Source organism: Triticum urartu, chromosome 4A (genome assembly GCF_056163025.1).
Source record: "Triticum urartu cultivar PI428250 chromosome 4A, HENAU_Tu73, whole genome shotgun sequence".
In the NCBI taxonomy this organism is placed as follows: Eukaryota; Viridiplantae; Streptophyta; class Magnoliopsida; order Poales; family Poaceae; genus Triticum; species Triticum urartu.
Genome location: NC_141876.1, coordinates 559,219,723 through 559,237,783, shown reverse-complemented (window position 1 = coordinate 559,237,783; position 18,061 = coordinate 559,219,723). Strand labels below are relative to the sequence as shown.

Genomic DNA, 18,061 nt, shown 5'->3' with positions numbered 1-18,061 from the left:
GGGACCCCCTACCCGAGATCCGCCGGTTTCGACACCGACATTGGTGCTTTCATTGAGAGTTCCTCTGTGCCGTCACAATCAGGAAGGATGCCTCCTCCCGTCTTTAAAGACGGCACCGTTGCTAAGGGAGCCTTGGCTGTCGGCCAAACCGTCCGGCTAGGTGGTTTCCTCATGACCGCCTGTTCGGCTGTTGCGCCGACGGTGACCTCTCGGGTCATCAAAAGCAACCTACACGTCAGTTCGGAGCTCGTCGAGCAGCTAGATCCAATGGAGCTCTCTTCCGTAAACGAGCTCTTGGATCGCATCGCCGCCTCGGGGGTCGCTGCGGATTACGACCAGGTTGGGCTTAAACCCGATCTAAGAGAAATTAACTCTCCTCAAGTCACCCACCACGTTGCCGTGGTAGAGACGCAGTGCGGCGACCCTTCATCTATTTTAAGGACTAGCTACGTCCGAATTCCCGACCCCTCCAAGACGGATACCCGCGGAGGGGGAGATGTAACTCAAGACCTGAGCTTAGGATCAGGCAACGGGCCAGATTCACTAGACAACATCCAATAATCCGAACTTCAGAGTTCGCAAACTCTTCGGCCTCCGAATCTTGGATTGGGTCAGATTTCAGATTCAACGACACCCGCCCACCCGATCATAAGCGATCTCTCCCAAATCAGGCAGAGGCCCGAGGAAACAGTACATCATTACTGGGCCAGATTCCTCCTGGTTATGAACAGGATAAAGGATTGCCGCGAGGAAGACGCAATCTCAATTTTCTGCAGTAATTGCACAGACAAGGGAATCCTTAACGCCGTAAGTCGTCGTGATATCACACGCTTCGCTGACTTGGCGTCCATAGTACAAAAATACTGTGCGATGGAAAGCGCCTGGAAAACCGAAATAAATTTTTGGGATAATCCGGTCTTGAATAGTAATCTCGTCCAAACTAAGAGGGTGCATCATTACAGTACACCCGGGATAAACACCAAAAAGCCAAAACCCTCTACAGGGCATGGAACCATACTGGAAAGATGGCTTGATGGACCCTGTAGAATTCACAGTACAAAGGACGCCACACCAACTCACAGCCTTAGAGCATGTTGGATACTCCGGCAGGTGGCCAAAATCGACGAGGACCTCTTAATTCCGGAGGCCGCAGAAAGCCAGCCCAAGGACACCAGTACCGTTCTCACAGTCTTCAAGACTTTCGCATCAAACAATGTGCGGAAAAGAACACTCCACAGCCTCGCCGAAGTCTATCAAGTTGCAACAATAAATCCATGGAGCGACACTGCCATTACCTTCAACGCAAGTGATGAACCTAGATTCCGAACAGCCCGAGCACCAGCCGCATTGGTCCTCAGTCCCATAGTGGACGGTTTTCGCCTCACCAAGGTGCTCATGGATGGAGGCAGCGGACTGAACCTCATTTATGAGGAAACCCTTCAAAAAATGGAAATAGACTAGAACCGCGTCGAGCGAAGCAGCACAACCTTTAGAGGAATAATCCTCAGTCAGGAAGCGCGCTGCATAGGAAAAATCACACTAGATGTGGTGTTCGGCACGCCAGATAATTACAGGTCCGAAGAAGTCACGTTTCAGGTGGCCCCGTTTAAGAGCGGATATCACGCTTTACTAGGGCGGGAAGCATTCACAATCTTCCAAGCAATACCCCATTACGGGTACATGAAGCTTAAGATGCCCGGGCCGAATGGAATTATCACTCTAGCTAGTGATCTGGACATAGCACTCCGCGCCGAAAACAAGACGGCCGCATTAGCCCTTGAGGCGCTATCCGAAGCCTTAGCGGCCGAGGAACTGACTGCGCCGCGCTCCACGGTTAACAGGGATGATGTGATACTCGATAAGAGATCCAAATCCACATCCTTCAAGCCAGCTGACGAAATAGTCAAATTCCAGGTCCATCCAACGGACCCCAATAAAACAGCTTCCATCGGGGCACGACTGAACCCTGACGCAGACGCCGCACTGTGAGAGTTCCTACGAGAGAACTGGGACATCTTCGCCTGGCACCCTTCAGCCATGCCAGGGATTCCACGCAGGCTGGCCGAACACAGCTTAAACATCCTAAAAGGATTTAAACCTGTCAAACAAGCCCTTCGGCATTTTTCCGAACCCAAGAGACAGGCTATGGGAGAGGAGCTAGCCAAGCTATTAGAGGCCGGATTCATCAGAGACATAAAACATCCGGACTGGCTAGCAAACCTGGTGATGGTACCAAAGAAGGACAAATCCTGGCGCCTGTGTGTCGATTTTAAAGACCTTAACAAGGCTTGCCCAAAGGATCCCTTCCCCCTCCCCCGTATCGATCAAATTATCGATGCCACCGCAGGACACGATTTGTTGTGTTTCCTCGACGCATACTCCGGTTACCATCAAATCAAGACGGCAGAATCAGACCAAGCTGCAACAGCATTCATCACACCATACGGCCCATTCTGCTTCAACACAATGCCCTTCGGGCTGAAAAACGCCGGCGCAACATATCAGCGCATGATCCAGACATGTCTGGCAAACCAGATCGGTAAAACAGTGGAGGCGTATGTGGACGATGTGGTCGTCAAATCAAGACATGTTGAATCCCTAGTAAATGACTTGAGGCTTACATTCGATAACCTTCGAAAATATGACATCAAGCTCAACCCAGAAAAATGCGTCTTCGGCGTTCCAGCCGGAAAGCTCTTAGACTTCATTGTATCCGGTAGAGGAATTGAAGCAAACCCAGCCAAGATCCGAGCTTTGTCCCAAAGGACCTTAAGCAAATACAAAAATTAACCGGGTGCGTGGCGGCTTTAAGCCGCTTCATCTCCCGCTTGGGAGAAAAGGCACTACCCCTTTATCGCCTCCTTCGGCGCACCGAACACTTCGAGTGGACGGATGCCGCCACAGCCGGACTTGATGAAATAAAAGCCATATTGGCAACAAACCCAGTCCTGGCCGCGCCAATCACCGGCGAACCAATGTTATTGTACATTGCAGCAACAAACCAAGTTGTCAGCGCAGTGCTCGTTGTCGAGCGGGAAACGGACGGACACAAATTCCCCCTTCAAAGGCCGGTCTACTACGTGTCCACTGTCCTCACTCCATGCAAATCACGGTACCCGCATTATCAAAAGATTGCATACGCGGTATTCATGGCATCTCGGAAGCTAAGACACTACTTTCAAGAGTGTTCCATAACAGTAGCCTCGGAAGTGCCACTAAACGATATTATCAACAACCGCGATGCAACGGGCCGGATTGCAAAATGGGCCATCGAGCTTCTCTCGTTTGATATAACCTATAAGCCACGGCGAGCTATTAAATCGCAAGTTTTGGCCGACTTCGTCGCAGAATGGACGGAGGCCGATCTCCCTAAAGAGTATGGCACATATTCAAACTGGATTATGCATTTCGACGGCTTCAAAATGTTGGCCGGACTGGGGGTCGGCGTCGTCCTGACGTCCCCCACAGGAGACACAGTCCAATATGTGCTCCAGATCATGTACACGGATTCCAACAATGCAGCCGAATATGAGGCCCTCCTACATGGCCTCCGGATAGCAGTATCCATGGGTATCCAGCGCCTAGAGGTACACGGGGATTCAAACCTCACGATATCCCAAATAAATGGAGCCTTCGACGCCAAGGACCTAAAAATGGCAGCTTACCGCGACGCCGTCCTAAAAATGTCAGCTCGGTTCGAAGGGCTGGAGTTTCACCATATAGCCCGAGAAAACAATCAAGCGGCGGACGTCCTAGCACGCATCGGAGCAAAACGCGATGCAGTCCCCCCAACGTCTTTTTGGAAAGATTGTTCAAGCCATCCGTAGCATGGGAGGGGGAACCCGCACATAACAGCCCGAACCCAGCCGCACCACTCGACGCCGAACAATCTGACACAATCAGAGGCTCTGCCAACGAAATTACACCTTTAGCCCATGTAATAATGGCGGTTATCGCCCCGTGGACAGAACCATTCCTAGCCTATCTTACGGTGTAAAAAAGGAAATGGGTCAAAGTTTATAATTAGCATACCAGATTGTTTTGAGCAATGCAGTCCGAAGAAAGATGATAGTTATGTGCCCCACTAGGTGCACGTTTGACTTCATCAGTACATGACCTGAAGTAGATAATGAAAAAACAAATATGTCAGATGGAGAACTAGGAAATCTGTGAAATGAGTTTGACAGCTTTGTATTACTGTGTAAGTAGGTTCATGGAGACAACTTATGCAAATATAATCAAAGAAATTTACCTTGGAGCTGCATTAAAATATTTGGAGAATTCAGAGGGGAGGAAGTCCACACCGAAATAACAGGCTCTCTCACAAGAAGCTGATACAACCGCATTCAACGTCTTCTTTCCAAGGTCAATACCAATCATGCATGCGTGTTTATTATGATATTCCAGTTTTGTCATCATGTAAACAACATCATCGCCACCGTCAATGCCCACTGTCGGGTAGCGTGAACACAATGTCGTCAATGTGAATCTCCCAGCTTCAGAATCCCAGAGTAGTGGGCGTAACAAAGAATGACCTGTGCTGTCAGCCGAGATGTCATCAATATCGACAGTTTGGCCCTTGCGCCAATAGTTCCAAGAAGTGTTCCTATACCATGTCCGGATCTTCCAACCATCATATGCAGAACTTCGTTCCACTGGGTTGGCAGTAAATAAATCATCGCCGTCGGCGTGGAAGAGCAGCTCAAAATCATAGATGATGTCGACGTCGTCAAGATATCCTGGACGACTCCTCCTTTTAGGAACATCAACCTCTTTGAAACGGACATCCAGACCGACATACTTGATCATACCAGCAAGTCAAGTCGCGTCACCTTCCCGTCGCTCGTTGAATCGGAACAATGGCACTGGTATCAAACGTAGAACGGGGTTCTTGTCAAGCACATTGCAGCTGACAATGCCACGCCAGAGGTCGACCCAGCCTACGGCACCTCCTCCCAGCGCGATCACCTTGTTTAGACGAGGGCCGGGCAGGTCCTCGCTCCTGACCGTGGGAGATGTGCGCAACCGCAACGGCGTAATGGTCCACTTGGCCGTCTTGGAAGAGAAGACGTGGAGCTCGTAGTCTGATCGGACCCTTGTCACGCAGAGATCGGCGAGGACAAATCCCTCATCATCTCCATCTAATGGCAAGACGCACATGTAGAATGAGTTTATGGTGTCCGGAGGAGTATGAGGGACCGGTGTGAGAGATGGCTTGCCGTTGCCGCGGCCGGCCTTGTAGACGAAGTACTCGGCGAGACGAGAATCCCGGCGGGTGCTCCTAGGGCCGACTGTGAAGGCGAAGCGGAGGAGCACAAGGTCCTTGGCAGAGAAGACGATTATGGGCTCGGTTGTGAAGTCGTCGGGGTGGTACTCGGGGCCGTGGACGCAGCAGTGGGAGATGGCCGGCGGGTCGGCGAGGCAGAAGGTGACCTTGACGGTGCGGCCTGTGCTGGTGACGGCTTCGGCGGTGGTGGCGTTCTTGCGGACGGCGAAGTACGCTGTCGCGTTGAGGAGAGCCCAAGGGGCGTAGCGGGTGCTGGCGCGAGTGACGGTGGGGGGCTGGAAGGAGGAGGCGCGGATGGATCCCTCCATGGTTGTCGGCGGCGGAGGACGCAGATTGGATTTGGATACAGATAACCAAAAACGGCAAGACACGGAGTCAGATGTAACGGTGACATGATGGAGATGTTTTCTTTTTGACATGGGACAGACTTTTCATTAGACAAGGGGTGCCGAACAGAGTCATCGGCAACCAGGTCCTAGACAAAGATAGAAGAGTCGATTACATGCTTGAATTTTACGCGAACGGTCACTTTGATACTAGAACTCGCGACATACATCAAACCGGTGTAATAACTTGACTCCGGCATGCAAATACGATGAAAATTTCGAGTGTGTACGTCCGAGCGCTGACTAGGCACGGCAACATGACATGGGTCCCACCATCAGTGACCCAATGGCAAAAGAGGGCGTGTGGCCAGTTTTTTTTCGAACCCCCCCCCCCCCCCCCCCCCCCCGCTCCCCATTTTTTCTCACAAAAAGCCATGTTAAAGTCGGAAAGATGGAATTTCATTTTTGTTCAACTCCACAGCCAGTGGGGCCCGTGTGTACATATTAAAATTAACAAATTATGGTGGGCTCCTCGTATCGAACACATGACCCTTGGTTCAGTAACACACCTACACCATTCACCACACCGCGATGTGTGCATATGGGGAACACTTTCTGCGTCAACCTCTTTGCCGAAAGGGTCCCCCCCCCACCCGTCTGCCCCAAGCTGGTGGAGCGCCATGTAGGCCATGCAGCCCATGCACGTTGCCACCCCGTACCAACCCGGTGGATGAGCTATGCGCCTAGCTCCCCATCCTGCAGGCCCTGCCGACCAGAGCAAATGCCATGACACAAAAACGCACAAGACAAAAGAGAGCACCTGTTTTCAACCCGCGAAGGAGCGTGAGACTGGCCAGGGGAGTTCGCCATGGATCAACTGCATCAAAACAACAAGGAGTGCTCATCCGAAAGCTCTGTCTAGCTAATGAGGCGGAAACCATCGTCGACGAGGCCTACAGATATACACACATATCTTCGACCAACCGCTCTGGGATGGCCACATCAAGGCAATTCTCGCCCTATTCGGATGGGATGCCTCCGTACTACCGCTTGGGGACCAGGACGGCACTGTGGAGGACCAGAACTAGTGTCGGCTGTGGTGCTTTTACGTGTAGGCCGTTCAAATGAATACACCATCCTTCAAAACACTAGTGTGGGATGTGCGGGGTCTCAACACCCCGACACGTCGTAGTGTTATCTTTTAGGTGGTTAATGCGGCTACGCCGAACATTGTATGTCTCCAGGAGACAAAAATGGAGATTGTATCAGCAGAGGTGGTAGCCCACTCCCTTGGAAATAAATTTGATAGTTTCTACTTCATGCCCGCGACGGGCACGAGGGGGGCATCCTCCTCGCTTGGGACGCTTCAGTGGTCACATTATCCCACCCACATTACATATCCAATGCGCTCACGGCGCTAGTCACACACATCGGAGGCTCGCAATGGTGAATAACCGGAGTCTATGGCCCTCAACATGATCACGATAAAATTGAGTTCATGCAAGAGTTAGTTGACATTCGAGTGCTGATTGGCGGGCCATGGAAGTCATGGGTGAATTCAACTTACTAGTTAAACCGGAGGATAACAACAACCCACTTGTGAACCGGCGCATAGTGGCATGCTGAAAGGATCGATATAGTTGACTAGAGGGGGGGGGGGGTGAATAGGCAACTAACAATTTTTAGGTTTTCTTTATCAAATTAAACTTTGCAACAAAGTAGGTTGTCTAGATGTGCAACTAGGTGAGCAACATATATGATGCAACAATAACAAGCACACAAGCAAGCAAGGGAAGTAACACAAATAACCTTGCACAAGTAAAAGTACAAGATAACCAAGAGTGGAGCCGGTGAAGACGAGGATGTGTTACCGAAGTTCCTTCCTTTTGAGGGGAAGTACGTCTCCGTTGGAGCGGTGTGGAGGCACAATGCTCCCCAAGAAGCCACTAGGGCCACCGTATTCTCCTCACGCCCTCACACAATGTGAGATGCCGTGATTCCACTATTGGTGCCCTTGGAGACGGCGACCGGACCTTTACAAACAAGGTTGGGGCAATCTCTACAACTTAATCGGAGGCTCCCAATGATAATCCCCAAGTGCAAGGAATCATCGTAGCAGTTTCCAAAGGTGGAAGTGATAAGTATGGAGTGTCGAACCCACAAGGAGCTAAAGGTAAGATCAATATTCTCTCAAGCCCTATCTGCCACTGATACGACTCTACGTACACCGAACGTTTGCTTCCAACTAGCAACGAGAAATAAAACTATGTTGTGGGTATGAAGAGGATAACTTTGTATGATATCGGAGAGCTAAAATATAAAAGTAGGTGCCGTTATCATGAAGTTAGAATATATTACTAAATATTATAAATAGCGAGTGTGGAATAATGATGGATCGGTGTGCGGAATTGTCCTAGGCAATCGTTAACAAGGCCGGTAATCACTATTGCAGTTTCATATGAGGGAGAGGCATAAGCTAACATACTTTCTCTACTTGGATCATATGCACTTATGATTGGAAGTCTAGCAAGCATCCACAACTACTAGAGATCATTAAGGTAAAACCCAACCATAGCATTAAAGCATCAAGTCCTCTTTATTCCCATACGCAACAACCCCCTTACTCGGGTTTGTGTTTCAGTCACTCACCAACCCACTATAAGCGAATCATGAACGTATTGCAACACCCTACAGTGGGAACCCCTCACGCCTGCGTGACACGGAGGGCACCATAGGACAACATCGAAGTAAAAAATACAACTCATACCAATCTAGATCATCAATGAACCCAAAGACAAAAGATATCTACTCAAAACATCATAGGATGGCAACACATCATTGATCATAATATGTGGCATAAAGAACCATATTCAGGTAGGGATTACAGCGGGGTGCGGGAGAGTGGACCGCGTAAAAGAGATGAGGATGGTGATGATGATGGTGATGTTGATGAAGACAATCATCGTGGAGATGATTCCCCTCTCGATGGCACTCTGGTGCCACCAAGAGAGAGAAGGAGAGGTTCTCCCCCTTGTGCTTCCTCCTCCATGGCCTCCCCCCTGGATGGGGAGAGGTTCCTCCTCTGGTCCTTGGCCTTCATGGTGATGATGGCCCCTCTGGGATCCTCCATGCCCTCCGATGATGATGGCCCCCTCCGGCAGGGTGCCAGAGAGGGCCTAGATTGGTTTTCGGTGGCTACGGAGGCTTCTGGTGGCGGAACTCCCGATCTAGGTTAATTTTCCAAGGTTTCTGTATTTATAGGAATTTTTGGCGTCAGTCTCACGTCAAGGAGGTTCCCGAAGCGTCCACGAGGCAGGGGCCCACGCCCGGGGGGTGGGCGCGCCCCCCACCCTCGTGGACAGCCCGGGACTCTTCTGGCCCAGCTCTTTTACTCCAGGGTCTTCTTTTGGTCCATAAAAAATCGTCAAAAATTGGCACGTCAATTCGACTCCGTTTGATATTAGGATCTTTCCAACACAATGTGCTTGCTAAAGGATAAAATGTAAAAAGGAAAGGTGAAGATCACCATGACTCTTGCATAAGGTAGAAGATAAAAGTAAAAGATAGGCCCTTCGCAGAGGGAAGCAGAGGTTGTCATGCGCTTTTATGGTTGGATGCAAAAAAATCTTAATGCAAAAGAACGTCACTTTATATTGCCACTTGTGATATGGACCTTTATTATGCAGTTCGTCGCTTTTATTTCTTCCACATCACGAGATCGTATAAATCTTATTTTCTCCATATTAATAGATCATACATATTTAGAAGGCAATTTTTATTGCATGCACTGATGACAACTTACTTGAAGGATATTACTCAATCCATAGGTAGGTATGGTGGACTCTCATGGCAAAACTGGTTTAAGGAATGTTTGGAAGCACAAGTAGTATCTCTACTTGGTGCAAAGTATTTGGCTAGCATGAGGGGGAAAAGCAAGCTCAACATGTTGGATGATCCAAGACAATATACTTTATTTCGGATATAAGAAAACATAGCCCATTACGTTGTCTTCCTTGTCCGACATCAACCTTTTAGCATGTCATATTTTAATGAGTGCTCACAATTACAAAAGATGTCCAAGATAGTATATTTATATGTGAAATCTCTCTTCCTTCAATATTCTTTCATGAATTGTTCAAGTGACCAATTCTACGTTTGCTAACTTTCAATAAGTTTACTACCTATACTTATTCTATGTGAAGTCATTACTCCCCATGGTATAAGCATATGAAACATATATAGATTCAGATTTATGATACTCAATTATTCAACCATTTACTCATAGGATATACGTGAAGCACGTGAGTAAATGACAAACTACTCCAAAAGATAATAGTGAAGGACACTGAATAGTCAAATAATTAACTAGCCATGGGAGGATTCCTTTTCATTTAATATTTCAGATCCAATGATTTTATTCAAACAGCAAGTAAAATTGAAAATACGCTCCAAGCAAAACACATATCATGTGACGAATAAAAATATAGCTCCGAGTAAGGTATACTGATAGTTTTGAAGACGAAAGAGGGATGCCTTCCGGGGCATCCCCAAGCTTAGGCGCTTGAGTCTTCCTTGAATATTACCCTGGGATGCCTCGGGCACCCCCAAGATAAGGGTCTTTCCACTCCTTATTCTCCTCATACGATGTCTCACCCAAAGCTTGAAAACTTCAATCACACAAAACTTAACGGAACTTCGTGAGATAGGTTAGTATGATAAAGAGTAAACAATTCACTTTGGTACTGTCGAAGACAAGGTTCATAATTCTTCTCACACAATGCCTACTGTACCATATCATTTCTACAATTTATATTGAGGAATATAAGTCATAGAAACTAGAAAACAAGCAAACTATGCAATGAAAACAGAATCTGTCAGAAACAGAACAGTCCGTAATGATCTAAACACTAACCATACTTCTGCTACTCAAAAAATTATGAAATAAATTGGTGGACGTGGGGAATTTGTCTATTAATCTTCTGCAAAAAGAATCAGCACCAAAGCACTCTTCTGTAAAAAATTTCAGCTAAACTCGTGAGGGCAAAGTTTCTGTTTTTTACAGCAAGATCACATTAACTTTCACCCAAGTCTTCCCAAAGGTCTTACTTGGCACTTTATTGAAACAAAAGCTGTAAAACATTATTACTACAGTAGCTTAATCATGTATACACACAAAAATAGTAAGGGTAAATATTGAGTTGTCTCCCAACAAGCGCTTTTCTTTAATGCCTTTTAGCTAGGCATGATAATTTCAATGATGCTTACATAAAAGATAAGAACTAAAACATAAAGAGAGCATCATGCAGAATATGACTAGCACATTTAAACCTAACCCGCTTCCTATGCCTAGGAATTTTATGAGCACACAATTTATGGGAACAAGAATCAACTAGCATAGGAAGGCAAAACAAGTATAACTTCAAAACTTTAAGCACATAGAGAGGAAACTTGATATTATTGCAACTCCTACAAGCATGTATTCCTCCCTCATAATAATTTTCAGTATAATCATGAATTAGCTAAACAATATTACCATCACATAAAGCATTCTTTTCATGATCTACGAGCATAGAAATTTTTCTACTCTCCACATAAGCAAAATTCTTCTCATTCGGAATAGCGGGATCACTAGTTCCTAGAGTTGACACTCTTCCAAACCCACTTGAGATGATAGTACTATTCATACTCCAAAATATATAAGCGAAGTTCATGGAGCATTCTACAATTAATATAGACTAACCAATATCCAAGCTCAAAATGTATAAGTGAAGCACACGAAGCATTCTATAAAACCATACTCAAAAGATTTAAGTGAAGCACAAAGAGCAATTATATAAGATCATACTTAAAAGATATAAGTGAAGCACACGAAGCATTCTATAAATCAATGAAGGGCTATCTCATACTAGCATGGTTCATAAAGGACGAACAAAAAACACAAAGGACACAAATCATGTGAATGAAACAAAAACCGAGGTATACCGATAATTGTTGAAGAAGAAAGATGGGATGCCAACCGGGGCATCCCCAAGCTTAGATGCTTGAGTATCCTTAGAATATTTACTTGGGGTGCCTTGGGCATCCCCAAGCTTGAGATCTTGCCTCTCTTTATTCTTCTCACATCGGTAACTCCTTGTTCTTCGAACACTTCATCCACAAAAAACTTTAACAAAAACTTTGTGAGATCCGTTAGTATAATAAAGCAAATCACTACCTTTAAGTACTGTTTCAAACTCATTTCAATTTCATATTAGAACTATATCTACTATATTCCAACTTCACCATGGTTCATACCCCCCGATACTACCCATAGATTCATCAAAATAAGCAAACAACACACGAAAAACAGAATCTGTCTAAAACAGGACAGTCTGTAGTAATCTGAAGGTTCAGTAAACTTATGTAACTCCAAAAATTATGAAATAAATTTGAAAATTTGAAACATTTATACAGAAGTAATGTGCAAAAAGTTTCAGACCCATTGGACTTTCCAGTAAAAAATGTAAAATCACGCGCTACAGCCAAAGTTTCTGTTTTTGTTCTGCACATAGTAAACAAGCAATCTAATCATCCTAAAACCAAAGCTTCGCACATTATTTTTATAATACAATGGAAATATATAAGGGGATAATTATTTACAGAGAAACTTCCATGAAAAATTCTACATTGTTTCCTGAGCATGAACACAAGTGCTCAAGGTCGACCCTCACTTCTTCAATGCATAACTTTCCAATCACTTCTCTTTTTGAAAAACTTTTTAGGCATCAGAGGCAAGTAATTTTTTTGTATTTTCATTCTTTTAAATTTTTTTGTATGTTTCACCCACAACTAAATATAAACAAAAAAGGAAAAACAAAATCTACTTAGTGAAGAAAGCAAACAAGCACACACGAGAATATCAACCCCACACTATTGCTCCCCGGCAACGGCGCCAGAAAAGAGCTTGATAATCCCCAAGTGCAAGGAATCATCGTAGAAATTTCCAAAGGTGGAAGTGATAAGTATGAAGTGTCAAACCCACAAGGAGCTAAAGGTAATATCAATATTCTCTCAAGCCCTATCTGCCACTGATACGACTCTACGTACACCGAATGTTTGCTTCCAACTAGCAACGAGAAATAAAACTATGTTGTGGGTATGAAGAGGATAACTTTGTATGATATCGGAGAGCTAAAATATAAAAGTAGGTGTCGTTATCATGAAGTTAGAATATATTACTAAATATTATAAATAGCGAGTGTGGAATAATGATGGATCGGTGTGCGGAATTGTCCTAGGCAATCGTTAACAAGGCCGGTAATCACTATTGCAGTTTCATATGAGGGAGAGGCATAAGCTAACATACTTTCTCTACTTGGATCATATGCACTTATGATTGGAAGTCTAGCAAGCATCCGCAACTACTAGAGATCATTAAGGTAAAATCCAACCATAGCATTAAAGCATCAAGTCCTCTTTATTCCCATACGCAACAACCCCCTTACTCGGGTTTGTGTTTCAGTCACTCACCAACCCACTATAAGAGAATCATGAACGTATTGCAACACCCTACAGTGGGAACCCCTCACGCCTGCGCGACACAGAGGGCACCATAGGACAACATCGAAGTAAAAAATACAACTCATACCAATCTAGATCATCAATCAACCCAAAGACAAAAGATATCTACTCAAAACATCATAGGATGGCAACACATCATTGGATCATAATATATGGCATAAAGCACCATATTCAAGTAGGGATTACAGCGGGGTGCGGGAGAGTGGACCGCGTAAAAGAGATGAGGATGGTGATGATAATGGTGACGTTGATGAAGACGATCACCGCGGAGATGATTCCCCTCTCGATGGCACTCCGGTGCCACCAAGAGAGAGAAGGAGAGGTTCTCCCCCTTGTGCTTCCTCCTCCATGGCCTCCCCCTGGATGGGGAGAGGTTCCTCCTCTGGTCCTTGGCCTTCATAATGATGATGGCCCCTTCGGGATCCTCCTCCATGCCCTCCGGTGATGATGGCCCCCTCCGGCAGGGTGCCAGAGAGGGCCTAGATTGGTTTTCGGTGGCTATGGAGGCTTCTAGTGGCGGAACTGCCGATCTAGGTTAATTTTCCAAGGGATCTGTATGTATAGGATTTTTGGCGTCGGTCTCACGTCAAGGAGGTGCCCGAGGCGTCCACGAGGCAGGGGCCCAAGCCCAGGGGGGTGGGCACGCCCCCACCCTCGTGGACAGCTCGGGACTCTTCTGGCCCAACTCTTTTACTCTGGGGTCTTCTTTTGGTTCATAAAAAATCGTCAAAAATTGGCACGTCATTTGGACTTCGTTTGATATCCTTTTCTGTAAAACTCAAAAATAAGGAAAAACAGAAACTGGCACTGGGCTCTAGGTTAATAGGTTAGTCCCAAAAACCATATAAAATAGCATATAAATGCATATAAAACATCCAAGATTGATAATATAATAGCATGAATACTTCATAAATTATAGATACATTGGAGACGTATCACCCAACAACACCACGAAGCTTCACCACAATGGACTATGGCTCCGTGGTGACCTCAACCGTCTAGGGTGCTCAAACACCCAAGAGTAACAAGATCCGCTAGGGATTAGTGGGGGGATCAAATTTCTCTTGGTGGAAGTGTAGATCGGGGCCTTCTCAACCAATCCCGAGCAAATCAACAAGTTTGATTGGCTAGGGAGGGAGATCAGGCGAAAATGGAGCTTAGAGCATTAATGGAGCTTTGCGGGTAGAGGTAAGTCAACTTTGGGGAAGAAGACCCCCTTATATAGTGGGGGAAACAATCCAACCGTTACCCCCTGATGACCCAAAAGTATATGGGATCTATCGTAGTCCTTTCGATAAGTAAGAGTGTCGAACCCAACGAGAAGAAGAAGGAAATGATAAGCGGTTTCCAGCAAGGTATTCTCTGCAAGTACTGAAATAAGTGGTAACAGATAGTTTTGTGATAGGATAATTTATAACGAGCAACAAGTAACAAAAGTAAATAAAGTGCAGCAAGGTGGCCCAATCCTTTTGTAGCAAAGGACAAGCCTGGACAAACTCTTATATGATGTAAAGCGTTCTCGAGGACACATGGGAATATCGTCAAGCTAGTTTTCATCACGTTCATATGATTCGCGTTCGGTACTTTGATAATTTGGTATGTGGGTGGACCCGTGCTTGGGTGCTGCCCTTACTTGGACAAGCATCCCACTTATGATTAACCTCTATTGCAAGCATCCGCAACTACAACAAAAGTATTAAGGTAAACCTAACCATAGCATGAAACATATGGATCCAAATCAGCCCCTTACGAAGCAAAGCATAAACTAGGGTTTAAGCTTCTGTCACTCTAGCAACCCATCATCTACTTATTACTTCCCAATGCCTTCCTCTAGGCCCAAATAATGGTGAAGCGTCATGTAGTCGACGTTCACATAACACCACTAGAGGAGAGACAACATACATCTCATCAAAATATCAAACGAATACCAAATTCACATGACTACTAATAGCAAGACTTCTCCCATGTCCTCGGGAACAAAAGTAACTACTCACAAAGCATAAACATGTTCATAATCAGAGCGGTATTAATATGCATATAGGATCTGAACATATGATCTTCCACCAATTAAACCAACTAGCATCAACTACAAGGATTAATTAACACTACTAGCAACCTACTAGCACCAATCCCGGACTTAGAGACAAGAATTGGAAACAAGATGAACTAGGGTTTTGAGATGAGATGGTGCTGATGAAGATGTTGATGGAGATTGCCCTCTCCCGATGAGAGGAGCGTTGGTGATGGCGATGGCGATGATTTCCCCCTCTGGGAGGGAAGTTTCCCTGGCAGAACAGCTCCACCAGAACCCTAGATTGGTTCCGCCAAGGTTCCGCCTCGTGGCAGCGGAGTTTCGTCCGAGAAGATGGCTTATGATTTTTTTTCCATCGAAAGACTCCATATAGCAGAAGATGGCCACCGGAGGGCCACCAGGGGGCCCACGAGGTAGGGCGCGCCTAGGGGGGTAGGTCGCGCCCCCACCCTCATGGGCAGGGTGTGGCCCCCCTGGTGAAGTTCTTCCTCTCAGTATTTTTTATATATTTGGAAAACATCTTCCGTGAAGTTTCAGGACGTTTGGAGCTGTGCAGAATAGGTCTCTAATATTTCTCTTTTTCCAGCCCAGAATCCCAGCTGCCCACATTCTCCCTCTTTATGTAAACCTTGTAAAATAAGAGAGAATAGGCATAAGTATTGTGACATAATGTGTAATAATAGCCCATAATGCAATAAATATTGATATAAAAGCATGATGCAAAATGGACGTATCAACTCCCCCAAGCTTTGACCTCGCTTGTCCTCAAGCGAAAAGCCGAAATCGAAAAATATGTCCACATGTTTAGAGATAGAGGTGTCGATAAAAATAAAATGCGGACATGAGGGCATCATGATCATTCTTAGAACAGCAACTTATATAATTCTTGTCATATAATCTCTTATGCTAGAGTAATAATTCAATCACAATATCAAGTATGAATCGTAAACTTCATTGAAAACTAACAAACTACAATCTCAATCATTGAAGAAATTGCAATTTATCATAACATAGGAAAGAGTCAATGTATAAGAGCTTTTCAGCAAGTCCACATACTCAACTATCATATAATCTTTCACAATTGCTGACACTCACGCAATACTTATGGGTATGGAGTTTTAATCGGACACAGAGAAAGATAGGGGCTTATAGTTTTGCCTCCCAACGTTTTACCTCAAGGGTAACGTCAACAGTAATAGTTCATGAAAACTCACATCTAATTAGCCATATATACCAGGATCTTTCCAACATATTGTGCTTGCCAAAGGATAAAATGTAAGAAGGAAGGGTGAAGATCACCATGACTCATATGTAATGTAGGAGATAAAAGTAAAAGATAGGCCCTTCGCAGAGGGAAGCAGAGGTTGTCATGCGCTTTTATGGTTGGATGCACAAAATCTTAATGCGAAAGAACATCACTTTATATTGCCACTTGTGATATGGACCTTTATTATGCAGTCTGTCGCTTTTATTACTTCCATATCACACGATTGTATAAAGCTTATTTCCTCAACACCAATCAATCATACATATTTAAAGAGAAATTTTTATTACTTTGCACCGATGACAACTTGAAGGATCTTATTCAATCCATAGGTAGATATGGTGGACTCTTATGGCAAGACTGGTTTAAGGGTATTTGGAACACTACTAGGAAAAGGACTAAAGATAGGATTGACACTAATGGCGCACCAGAGAAGTGGTGCGCCACTACTATATACTAATGGCGCACCAGGTGGAGGTACGCCATTAGTGTGGAAGACACTAGTGGCGCACCAGACAAAAGGTGCGCCACTAGTAACAATTTTTTTTCCATTTTTTCAAACATACTAATGGCGCATCCGGGCAAAGTGCGCCATTAGTAGTTAGAACTACTAATGGCGCACCAGCGACAAAGTGCGCCAGTAATTTGTTTTGTTTTTTTTTACTTTTTGGCAAAACTACTAATGGCGCACCGTTGCACAGTGCGCCATTACTAGTTTAAACTAGTAATGGCGCATTGTGCAACGGTGCGCCATTAGTATAAAAATTATTTTTTTTACTTTTTTGCAAAACTACTAATGGCGCACTGCATTAGAAAATCGTGTGTCCTCTGAATTTACCGCACGTGAAATACCATGAGTGCATGAACAATTGCATCATTTATCGGGATGAGCACGCGGAGTCTACCATATGTCCGGTGTGAAGAAGAAGAAAGCTCCTTCAAAATCGGTGTGGTACTTTCCGATCACTCCTCATCTGCAGCGGTATTTCGCGGACCCTAAGGTAGCAAAGCTCTTGCGTTGGCACGCGGATAGGGAGGAGAAGAAGCGGGAAGATGACGGAAATGATCCGGAGATAAATAAAAAAGACAAGATGCTGAGTCACCCTAAGGATGCGAGCCATAGGTGAGGACACTCGATCTCGATCCTCCTCCACCGCCGCCGACGAGCACCCGGCCCCCCGCACCCTCCCCCGCTCCACCGCCGCCGCCGATGATATTTTCAAGTAACAAATTTGAATATATTTTTAAAAAATCATTACTATTTTTATAAAAAAATATTACTGTTATGATTTAAACAAGTTTGAATATATTTAAACACAAATAAATATCAAACAACATTTAAAATGCAAAAAAAATATTGCGGAGCCTGGGAATCGAACCCAGGACCTCCTGGTGTGTGTGCTGCGTGCTGACCAGTCGGGCTAGTGGGCGGGTTCTGATGTGGATTGGGTTAGGTGCAATATAACCTGTGCTCGAACTGTAATAAAAAAAACATTCTAATGGCACACTGCTGCGGGGTGCGCCATTGCTATCTAAAAAAAGATCTCTAATGGCGCACCGAGGAGTGGTGCGCCATTAGTAAGCTATCCTCC

At 45.3% G+C, this 18,061-nt stretch overlaps 1 pseudogene; it reads right to left on the bottom strand.

Moving 5' to 3' along the window:
• Positions 1-4,248: 4,248 nt before the first annotated feature.
• On the bottom strand, positions 4,249-5,604 carry LOC147976603 (uncharacterized; annotated as a pseudogene).
• Positions 5,605-18,061: the final 12,457 nt, after the last annotated feature.